General features: G+C 38.4%; 1 long non-coding RNA gene across 1 annotated transcript in view; it reads left to right on the top strand.

Moving 5' to 3' along the window:
- The first annotated feature begins 913 nt into the window (after positions 1-913).
- LOC119473190 overlaps positions 914-11,491 on the top strand; it is a 121,511-nt gene continuing 110,933 nt past the window's right edge. Inside the window, exons 1-2 of the long non-coding RNA XR_005202395.1 lie at positions 914-925; positions 5,760-5,765. This is a non-coding gene — a long non-coding RNA (uncharacterized LOC119473190). The remainder of the gene's footprint in view (positions 926-5,759; positions 5,766-11,491) is intronic.

Genomic DNA, 11,491 nt, shown 5'->3' with positions numbered 1-11,491 from the left:
TCAAACTCAGAGAGGGGTCTCCTGGAATAGCTGAATAGCTGTGCTGGCCAGTGCTTCACAGATTGAGAACTGAGCCTGTTATTTATCAATCAATCCCAGTCTTTCATACAACTTCAGAACTCTCAGATACAATGTTTGAAACATTTATCACAGCCCAGGACTCCTATTAATTAAAGAGAATATTAATCAAAGACATTATTTGCATCTCTTGTCTCTAATGCAAATAGAATTGGGGTATTCTCTGATCACAATGCTTTACTTATTAATATAGTGTGTCCCTTAGCAGCTCTTTACTTTTCCTTAATCTAATGTATTACCTTGCTAAAAAGGTTTTTTTTCCCCTCGCAGTGGAATTTTTAAGTTTCTTGATAGTTAAACATATGCCTTTAGGTCAGCATATTAAGTAATATCACAGATTCTGAGGACATACCGCTAGTTTCTAGCTGTTGACCCTGAGCAAAGTTACTTAACTTCTCTTTACCTGGTTTTCTTATCTATAACATAGGGACAATAATAGTTCTTACCCTATAGGGTTATTTGTGTGGATTAAGTGAGTCAGTTTATGTAAGGCATTTATAATAATACCTGGCACAAAGAAAGTACTCTAGAAGTGCTAGCTACATTAATATGTATGCTTTTACTGATCTTGGATAATACCATGCTGTTCTTTGTGTGGGGCACTCAGTGTTATAATCGATGACTTGGCCATAGTTGGGAATATTTGACATCTAGCTGTATGCTGAAGGTTTTACAGCTACCTTTTCAAAGAAATAGAAACCAGTTAGTTCCCTGTTTTCAATGTTCTAATCAATCTTATGGTAGAACTAAGACTATAGTCAATCCTACTGGAATTTAGAAAGGCAGTAGTTTGAATTTGAGGCTAAGAATGGTCTTACCTCTATATAAATTGAGAGAAAGATCTCTGGTACTACTTTTCCCTCTGTAAATTAAAAATGATTTATCAATGTTGAAACTAGTTCTATTAAAGAGAAAATACTTCCCTATTATTTAAAATACACTATGGAGGCTTAACATTTCTGTGCACCACTTTAAAGTAGTGGACTAGGATCTCTAAAACAACGTAAGATTGCAAAGCAATGAGTCTTGGTAGTGGCCTGAAAAGATCTGCCTATTAATACACGAATGTGCTTTCATTAAAATGTAAATTTCAAGTGAGGAAAACTACATCATTGTAATTTTGTCCAGAGACTGACATGCACTTTAGGATACATGCCTTTTTAAACTGCCATGTGAGGTTTAAATATGTTCAGCAGCTGTCTGCCACGTCCACTACATTGTTCTGTGATTCAGAATATTTATTGACATAGTGAATCATTCTACCCTTGGTTAATCAAGAGAAGCTGCAATTGATTTAAGGAGGAATGGCATGGTGTATATACAGAAAGCAGTTGGGTTTTAGTAGCAATTGAAGTGTGTAGGCATAAAAACAATAAATGGAGGTACAGATTTGAAGGAACATATATGGATTCCAATAGCATGGCTTATTGATTGATTGATTGACGGAGTCTCACTCTATCCCCAGGCTAGAGTGCAGTGGCACAATCTTGGCTCACTGCAACCTCCGCCTCCCAGGTTCAAGTGATTCTCCTACCTCAGCCTCCTGAGTAGCCCCCCACACCCAGCTAATTTTTTAATTTTTTAATTTTTTTTTTTTTTTTTTAAGGAGAGACAGGGTTTCACCATGTTGGCCAGGATGGTCTCCATTTTCTGACCTCATGATCCACCTGCCTCGGCCTCCCAAAGTGCTGGGATTACAGGTGTGAGCCACAGCGCCTGGTCAGCATGGCTTCTTTCCTGTTTATAAAGCAAAATTGTCTTCCTTACAATATTAACAATTGTTTACTAAATTTAATAAGTGTTAAGCATTATGTTAAATTGATTAATCATAATTATTATTTGAACTCAAATGTTGTGATCAGGCTTATGAAGTATGACTGAAAATGTAAAATACTGACAAAAATGATTTAAAAATATTTAGGTTGAATGCTTTTTTGATATGTTCTGGTATTCAGTAGAACAACCATTCTAAGAAACACTAAGACAAATGATGTAAAAGTTTATAATGGGAAGATCAACACATATTTACTTATAAAATAGAGCATCACCTTTTCTAAAGGGCTTCTGATCCTCTAAACTAATTTCCAAATGTCTTTTAGGTCATTATATCACAAGTAATGCAATGATCTTTGAAAATAGAGGAAGTCTTTTTTTCAGTGCTAACCTCAGAATATTTCAGGTCAATGTCGCTGAACTATCCATCTTAGTTTCTAAGTATTGAGGCTGCTCCTAAGAGGGAAATACTGAAGGAAGGCTGAGATGCCTGGGAAGTGCATCACAAGTCAGAGATGACTCAACAGTGAAGGTCCATCTTTCTTCCCTGATTGTCTTACATTTCTCTCTGAATGCTGATTTTGTTGCTCTTGTTGTTGTTCTCGGATAGTCTTTTACTCCTTGAGTGATAGAAAGCAACTACCTGGAGAGTTAATTATAGGGTCACTGAATTGCCATTGCCGTCAATTGGAAATTTGGTGCCAGTGAGCTCAGATGTCTGCAGACCACACCCTAAGTAGTTAGTAGTATGTAATGATTGGTAATGTATAAATTTGTATCACTTCCCAGGAACGGGGGAGAGCTTTCTTTATTCAACAAAGCCTATACGAAACATGGATGTGATGCCTAGCGGGGTGAGGCATCCATTTGTGACCATAATGATGTTAGAAATTTTGAGAGAAAAAATTATATAAATGTACATATGTTGTGTATTTTTTAAATTTCTGTTTAGAATTGTGGTGCTGTGTAAGTGCAAATTATGCAATGTAACTACAGGTGGTGTCACTAGCTGTAAGGCCAGCCACTTGATAGTCGTCTGGAGCTGGCAGTTGTCAGCAGCTGAAATTCTGAAAACAGATACAATGGCATGCAAACTATTAATGTCTGTGTGTTCCTAGACTTTCATTTCCTTCTACCTGCTAAGAATATTCTGGTTTCTCTGGTCCACTATGTTCTTTCTGCATCCTGTGAGGGCGCTGCTGCGACAGAAGAATTTGTTTTTTGGCTTTTGTGATGCAGAATCAGAAGTCAGGGATGATGGCAGAAAGGAAAATAATTTTGCAACTGGGTCAATGGAAAAGGTTTTTTCTCCCTTTTTAGAAAATGTGTTAAAAGAATTATGAGAACAGTGGTAACATATGAGGAAAATGGATATGAGGTTAAGAAAAGCAAATGTGGCAGTTGTTGACGGGGGCCGTCTGACCCCTCAACTAGCTACTTCATTCCTTGCCTTTCTCTATCTTAAGACTAGAAAACAAAGTGCTCAATATCTGTAGCTCCCTTGCAGGTAGGAGTGGCCATGAGCATGATTTTGGACAGTAAAGTATGGGCTAAAGTATATCGGCGGGGAAGGCGGCAGATTACATTTTGTTATTGTTGCTATTTTTAGAGACAGGATCTCACTCTATTGCCCAGGCTTGAGTACAGTGGTGCTATCATAACTCACTGCAGCCTTGATCTTCTGGGCTCAAGTGATCTTCCTGCGATAGCCACCCAAGGCTGTGGGACTTCCTGCATTAGCCACCCAAGGCTGTGGCAGGCACACGCCACCATGCCTAGCTGGATTTTAATTTTTATTTTTAGTAAAGACAGGGACTCGCTATGTTGCCCAGGCTGGTCTTGAACTCCTCAGTTCAGATGATCTTCCACCTCAGCCACCCAAAGTGCTGGGATAAAATTACATTTCTGAGTAATGCTTGTAGAAGAAAGCTCTTAGTCCCTTTCCATTTTATTCCTCTATCATCCTGAAGTATGATAATGGAAGTCACTTGCCAAGGATGGCAAAATAGGGAGACAGAGGAGCAATGCTGTGGACTCCTGCGTTGAACCTGGTTGCCTACATTTGAACATTGTGAAGACAAAAGAAAACCTTATGCGTCATGTAGCATTCTGGCAGACACAGATGAAGGACCAAAACACTTAAAAAAATAATTCAATGAAGACACTATTTACAGAGATGGTAACAAGAATAAGGAAACTATGGTAGACAGGGTTCTCCAGATAAATGAAACCAAGAGAAGATTTTTAAAAAGAGGTTTATTATAAGGAATTGTTCACACAATTATGGAAGTCCAATGTTTGCAGAGCCAATGTCCCAGTTCCAGTCCAAAGGCTGGATGGCTACTGTAGAGCCACAAAAGGCTAATGTTTCAGCTTGAAGGTTGTCAGGAAGGGGAATTCTCTGTTCCTTGGGAAGGGTCAGACTTTTGTTTTATGCAGGGGTTCAGATGATTGGATGGGAGCCACCCACACTATGGAGGATAGTCCACTTTACTCAGTTTATTGATTTAAATGTTAATCTCATCCAGAAATACCTTCATAGAAAACCTGGAATAAAGTTTGACCAAATACCTGGGAATCCCATGGCCCAGCCAAGTTTATATATAAAATTAACCATTATAGGCACTGACAAGAGATGATGCAACAACCAGAGACAAGAAATGCTGGGAAGTGAGACAGATTAAGGAAGGAAACAGTGTTCACTGGAGCCAGCAAGAACTTAAGTCAGAGAAGAGGAGCTGCCTCATATAACTTGTGGCTAATTATTGCAGCACTGTTCACAATAGCAAAGACTTGGAACCAACCCAAATACCCATCAAATATAAACTGAATATAGACTGGATAAAGACAATGTGGCACCTATACACCATGAAATACTATACAGCCATAAAAAAGGATGAGTTCATGTCCTTTGCAGGGAAATGGATGAAGCTGAAAACCATCATTCTCAGCAAACTGACACAAGAACAGAAAACCAAACACCTCATGTTCTCACTCATAAGTGGGTCTTGAACAATGAGAACATGGAAACAGGGAGGGGAACATTACACACCAGGGCCTGTTGGGGGGTGAGGCGGATAGGGGAGGAATAGCAGGGGGTGGGGGGATTGTGGAGTGCTAACATTAGGAGAAATACCTAATGTAGATCACAGCGGGGATGGATGCAGGAAACCACCATGGCATGTGTATACCTGTGTAACAAATCTGCACGTTCTGCACATGTACCCCAGAACTTAGAGTAGAATTAAATAAATAAATAAATAAATAAATAAATAAATAAAAGTGCTAGGACCATAGGAGACTGTTATAAATTCATATACTTACTCATATACGTTTTATTCAGCAACTCCTATGTGCTAGGTAGGCACTGGACTACAAACACCATCACTATCCACCTAGCACTTGGAGTGTGGCAGATGATGGCATGTGAACAGATAACTACAGCAAGGTGTGACAAAGGCTATGATAAGAAGAACAGACACAAAGAGAACAGGTAGTCAGGATGCCTAACCTAGATTTGGGGATCCCAGAAGGACTTCTTAGAACAAACTTTATACAAATTGAGAATAGACTGACAAGTTTTCAGTGAACTATTTAGAGTTAAGAGGGAGGAAACAGAATGTTCGAAGAAGAGGGGAATGGTACCAAGACCTGAAGACATCAAAAGCAAGGAACTCATTGAATCCTGCAAATGATGGAATGGATACCAAGTATCTATTTTGTCCTGTGACTTGTGGAACTTTTTTGTGTGTGTGCTTGGAAAATTAATTTAAAGTTATTTGGTTTTCTCGCATGATTCTTTTTCCTTAACTAGACATTCTGCATCACGATTAAAAAAGCAAAATAAAAAAAGAAAAAAGAAAGTAATTGCCAGAATTACAGCTTTGCCAGTAAGGGCTGGAAGTAAGAGAATGGTGGGGAAGACGCTATGGGAGATTAATATGTGATCCTTTCTCTTCCCACCTCTATTAGTCCATTCTCACATTATAGAAATACTACCTGAGACTGGGTAATTTGTAAAGGAAAGAGGTTTAATTGACTCACAGTTCCACATGGCTGGGGAGGCCTCAGGAAACTTACAATTATGGCTGAAGGCAAAGGGAAAGCAAGGACCTTTTTACATGGTGGCAAGAGAGAGAAGAGTGAGTGAAGGAGGAACTTGCCAAACACTTATAAAACCATCCATATCTCATGAGAATTCACTCACTGTCATGAGAACAGCGTGGGGGAAACCGCTCCCATAATCCCATCATTTTCCACCAGGCTTCTCCCTGAACACCTGGGGATTACAATTCACCATGAAACTTGGGTAGGGACACAAAGCCTAACCATGTCACCACCTAACCCAGAGGTCAGACTTTAATAATTTAAACCACTCTGTACATAGTTTCTAATTTAAAAAAAGCCAGTACAGTCTAATTAAACCACTCAATCAAATGCAATCCTGACTGATACAGCAGGTGATAAACGAGTTATTTCAGTTAATGGACTTCTTGATTAAAACTCTATTATGAATGACGGCTTCATATGTGTTGCCAAATTAAGGCACTCTGCAGTACAGTTTACCAGGAACATGTGGTTTACTTTATTTACATAGCAAATAGTTTTTCATGTATTATTTAATAAATTTTGTTATTTAAATAAAACACATTATATATATGTCTTGTATATTTTTTGAGAATGGAAATTTAATATCTCCATATTGCCAAGGGAATGGTGAACAAATATTTAAATAAAATTGATTTGAAGAGGAACCAAATTAGTAGCCTTCTTCTGGTACCATGTCTAAGGTTCTAGCTAAAGCCTACATTATGCATTGAGGTGTTTCTACCATCCAAAGAGATAGTTCAGTTTGTGGTTGGATTACATATGATCCAGCTAATGATGGTGCTTTCCTTGAGGTGACTGAGGAAATAATTAGTTCATTTTTGCAGAAATCAGTACATGAGGCAGTGTCTGGATCTTCTAAGACTCCAGCTGACTCCTGTGGACCATGAAGTTTGGCTCAGGATCTAGAACCTCTGGGGTTGGGGATGCAGCCATTCTACCCATGGAGAAAAGAGACTATGTTTTCCATAATACCACAAGTAGTTCATCTGATGGGTGGACAAATACATTGATTCAACCATAAACTCACAATTTCTGCTTGAAAGAAGATGTGTGATATGGTCTGGCTCTGTCCCCACCCAAATCTCACCTTGAATTGAAATAATTCCCATGTGTCAAGGGCAGGGCCTTGAGGTGGAGAGAACTGAATTATGGGGCTGTTTCCCATATGCTGTTATCGTGGTAGTGAGTAAGTCTTACAAGATCTGATGTTGTTACAAATGGGATTCCCCTGCAGAGGCTCCCTTTCCTGCTGCCATGTAAGATGTGATTTTGTCCTCTCATTCACCTTCCACCATGACTGTGAGGCCTCCCCAGTCATGTGGAACTGTGAGCCAATTAAACATCTTTCCTTTATAAATTACCCAGTCTCTGTTTTTTTTTTCTTCTTTTTTTGAGGTGGAGTTTCAGTCTGTCACCCAGGCTTGGCTAATATTTGTATTATTATTATTTTTTTTAGTAGAGATGGGGTTTCACTATGTTGGCCTGGCTGGTCTTGAATTTCTGACCTCAGTTGGTCTGCCCTCCTTGGCCTCCCAAAATGCTGGGATTACAGGCATGAGCCACTATGCCTGGCCTCTGGTATATCTTTGTTAGTAGCGTAAGAACAGACTAATATAGTAAATTGGTAACAGGAGTGGGGTGCTGCAGTAAAGATAACTGAAAATGTGAAAAGGGCTTGGCAAGTGGGTAACGGGCAGAGGTTGGAACAGTTTGGAGGGCTCAGAAAAAGAAAGGAAAATGTGGGGAAGTTGGGAAGTTCCTAGAGACTTGTTGAATGGCTTTGAGCAAAATTCTGATGGTGATATGGATGATAAAGTCCAAGCTGAGGTGGTTTCAGACAGGTAAAAAACTTGGGAACTGGACCCTTGTTATGCTTTAACAAAGAGGCTGGCAGCACTTTGCCCCTACCCTAGAGATCTGTGGAACTTTGAACTTGACAGAGATGACTTAGGGAAATAATCTCTAGAGAAATTTCTTTCATCTGGCAGAAGAAATTTCTTCTTTTTAAAAAATATTTTATTTTCAGTAGCAACTTTATTGAAATGTAATTCACATACCATATAATTAACTCATTTAAAGTGTACAATTTGTTGGCTTTTAGCATATCACAAAGTTATGAAACTGTTAACTACAATTAATTTTAGAACATTTGATGACCTCAAAAAGAAACCCCCTTACCCTTTAGCTGACATCGCCAAGCTACTCATTCATCCCAGCCCTAAGAAAACCACTGATTTATTCTGTCTGTATAGATTTGTTATTCTGGACATTTAATGTTAATAAAATCATATAATTTGTGATCTTTTGTTACTGGATTCTTCCACTTACCATAAACTTTTCAAAGTTCATCTAGGTTGTAGTATGTATCAGTACTTCATTCCCTTTTATGGCTGAAGAATCTTCCATTATATAAAAAACATCATATTTGTTTATTTGTTCATTGGCCAAAAGACATTTGGTCAATTCCACTTTGAGGCACTAGGAATAATGGTGCTATGGATATTTGTGTAAAATTGTAAAACAATTTTAAACAATTTTTAAAATTGTTTTAAAAATTATACTTTAAGTTCTGGGGTGCATGTGCAGAACATGCAGGTTTGTTACATAAGTATACATGTGCCATGGTGGTTTGCTGCATCCGTCCCCTTGTCATCTACATTAGGTATTTCTCCTTGTTATCCTTCCCCAATCCACCCAACCCCTATTATTCCTCCCTTAGCTCCCAACCCTGACAGGCTTTGGTGTGTGATTTTCCCTTCCCTGTGTCCTTGTGTTTTCATTGTTCAATACCCACTTATGATTGAGAACATGCGGTGTTTGGTTTTCTGTTCTTGTGTCAGTTTGCTGAGAATGATGGCTTCCAGATTCATCCATGTTCCTGTAAAGGACATGAACTCATCCTTTTTTATGGCTGCATAGTATTCCACGGTGTATAGGTGCCACATTGTCTTTATCCAGTGATAGGCATTTGGGCTGGTTCCAAGTCTTTGCTATTGTAAACAGTGCTGCAATAAACATACGTGTGCATGTGTCTTTATAACAGAATGATTTATAATCCTTTGGGTATATACCCTGTAATGGGATTGCTGGGTCAAGTGGTATTTCTATTTCCAGGTCCTTGAGGAATTCCCACACTGTCTCCTGCAATGGTTGAACTAATTTACACTCCCACCAACAGTGTACAAGCGTTCCTATTTCTCCACATCCTCTCCAACATCTGTTGTCTCCTGATTTTTTAATGATCACCATTCTAACTGGCGTGAGGTGGTATCTCAATGTGGTTTTGATTTGCACAACTCTAATGACCAGTGATGATAAGCATTTTTAAAAATATGTTTGTTGGCTGCATAAATGTCTACTTTTGAAAAGTATTTATTCATATCCTTTGCCCACTTTTTGATGGGGTTGTTTGTTTTTTTCTTGTAAATTTGTTTAAGTTCTTTGTAGATTCTGGATATTGGCCCTTTGTCAGATAGGTAGATTGCAAAATTTTTTTCCCATTCTGTTGGTTGCTGGTTCACTCTAATGATTGATTGTTTCTTTTGCTGTGTAGAATCTCTGGAGTTCAATTAGATCCCATTTGTCTATTTTGGCTTTTGTTGCTGTTGCTTTTGGTGTTTTAGTCATAAAGTCCTTGCCTATGCCTATGTCCTGAATGGTATTGCTTAAGTTTTCTTCTAGGGTTTTATGGTGTTAGGTCTTACATTTAAGTTATTAACCCATCTTGAGTTAATATTTGTATAAGGTATAAGGAAGGGTTTCAGTTTCAGTTTTCTGCCTATGGCTAGCCAGTTTTCCCAGCACCATTTATTAAATAAGGAATCCTTACCCCATTTCTTGTTATTGTCAGGTTTGTCAAAGATCAGGTGGTTGTAGATATGTGGCATTATTTCTGAGGCCTCTGTTCTGTTCCATTGCTCTATATCCCTGTTTTGGTACCAGGACCATGCTGTTTTGATTACTGTAGCCTTGTAGTATAGTTTGAAGTTAGGTAGTGTGATGCCTACAGCTTTGTTTTTTGTTTTGTTTTGTTTTGTTTTTGCTTAGGATTGTCTTGGCTATGTGGGCTCTCTTTTGGTTCCATATGGAGTTTAAGGTGGTTCATTTCCAATTCTGTGAAGAAAGTCAATGGTAGCTTGATGAGGATAGCATTGAATCTGTAAATTACTTTGGGCAGTATGGCCATTTTCATGATATTGATTCTTCCTAATCATGAGCATGGAATGTTTTTCCAGCTGTTTGTTTCCTTTCTTATTTCCTTGAGTAGTGGTTTGTAGTTCTCCTTGAAGAGGTTCTTCTCATCCCTTGTTAGTTGTGTTCCTGGGTATTTTATTCTTTTTGTAGCAATTGTGAATGGGAATTCACTCGTGATTTGGCTCTCAGTTAGTCTGTTATTGGTGTATAGGAATGCTTGTGATGTTGGCACATTGATTTTGTATCCTGAGACTTTGCTAAAGTTGCTTATCAGTTTAAGGAGATTTTGGGCTGAGACGATGGGGTCTTCTAAAGATAAAATTATGTCATCTGCAAATAGAGAAAATTTAACTTCCTCTTTTCCTAATTGAAAACGCTTTATTTCTTTTTCTTGCCTAATTGTTGTGGCCAGAACTTCCGATCCTATGTTGAATAAGAGAAGCGAGAAAAGGGCATGCTTGTCTAGTGTCAGTTTTCAAAGGGAATGCTTCCAGTTTTTGCCTGTTCAGTATGATGTTGGCTGTGGGTTTGTCATAAATAACTCTTATTATTTTGAGATACATTCCATCAATACCTAGTTTATTGAGAGTTTTTAGCATAAAGGGCTGTTGAATTTTGTCAAAGGTCTTCTTTGCATCTATTGAGATAGATGTGGTTTTTGTCTTTGAGATGTGGTTTTTGTATTTGGTTCTGCTTATGTGATAGATTACGTTTATAGATTTGTGTATGTTGAATCAGCCTTGCATCCCAGGGATGAAGCCAACTTGATCATGATGTATAAGCTTTTTGATGTGCTGTTCTATTTGGTTTGCCAGTATTTTATTGAGGATTTTCACATTAATGTTCATCATGGATATTGTCCTGAAATTTTCTTTTTTAGTTGTGTCTCTGCCATGTTTTGGTATCAGGATGACGTTGGTCTCATAAATGAGTTAGGGAGGATTCCCTCTTTTTGTATTTTTTGAAATAGTTTTAGAAGGAATGATACCAGCTCTTCTTTGCACCTCTGGTAGAATTTGGCTGTTAACTTGTCTGGCCCTGGACTTTTTTTGGCTGGTAGGCTATTAATCGCTGCCTCAACTTCAGCCCTTGTTATTGATCTATTCAGGGATTCAACTTCTTTCTGGTTTAGTCTTGGGAGGATGTAAGTGTTCAGGAGTTTATCCATTTCTTCTAGATTTACTGTTTTGTTTGCATAGATCTGATGGTTTTAAAAATGGGAGCTTCCCTGCACAAGTCCTCTTCTCTTGTCTGCCACCATGTGAGACATGTCTTTTACCTTCCACAATGATTGTGAGAGCTCCCCAGATACATGGAACTGTAAGTACATTAAACC

This window comes from Cebus imitator, unplaced genomic scaffold, assembly GCF_001604975.1.
Source record: "Cebus imitator isolate Cc_AM_T3 unplaced genomic scaffold, Cebus_imitator-1.0 Scaffold138, whole genome shotgun sequence".
In the NCBI taxonomy this organism is placed as follows: Eukaryota; Metazoa; Chordata; class Mammalia; order Primates; family Cebidae; genus Cebus; species Cebus imitator.
The sequence above is the reverse complement of the archived record's forward strand: the minus strand, read 5'-3'. Positions and strand labels throughout refer to the sequence as shown.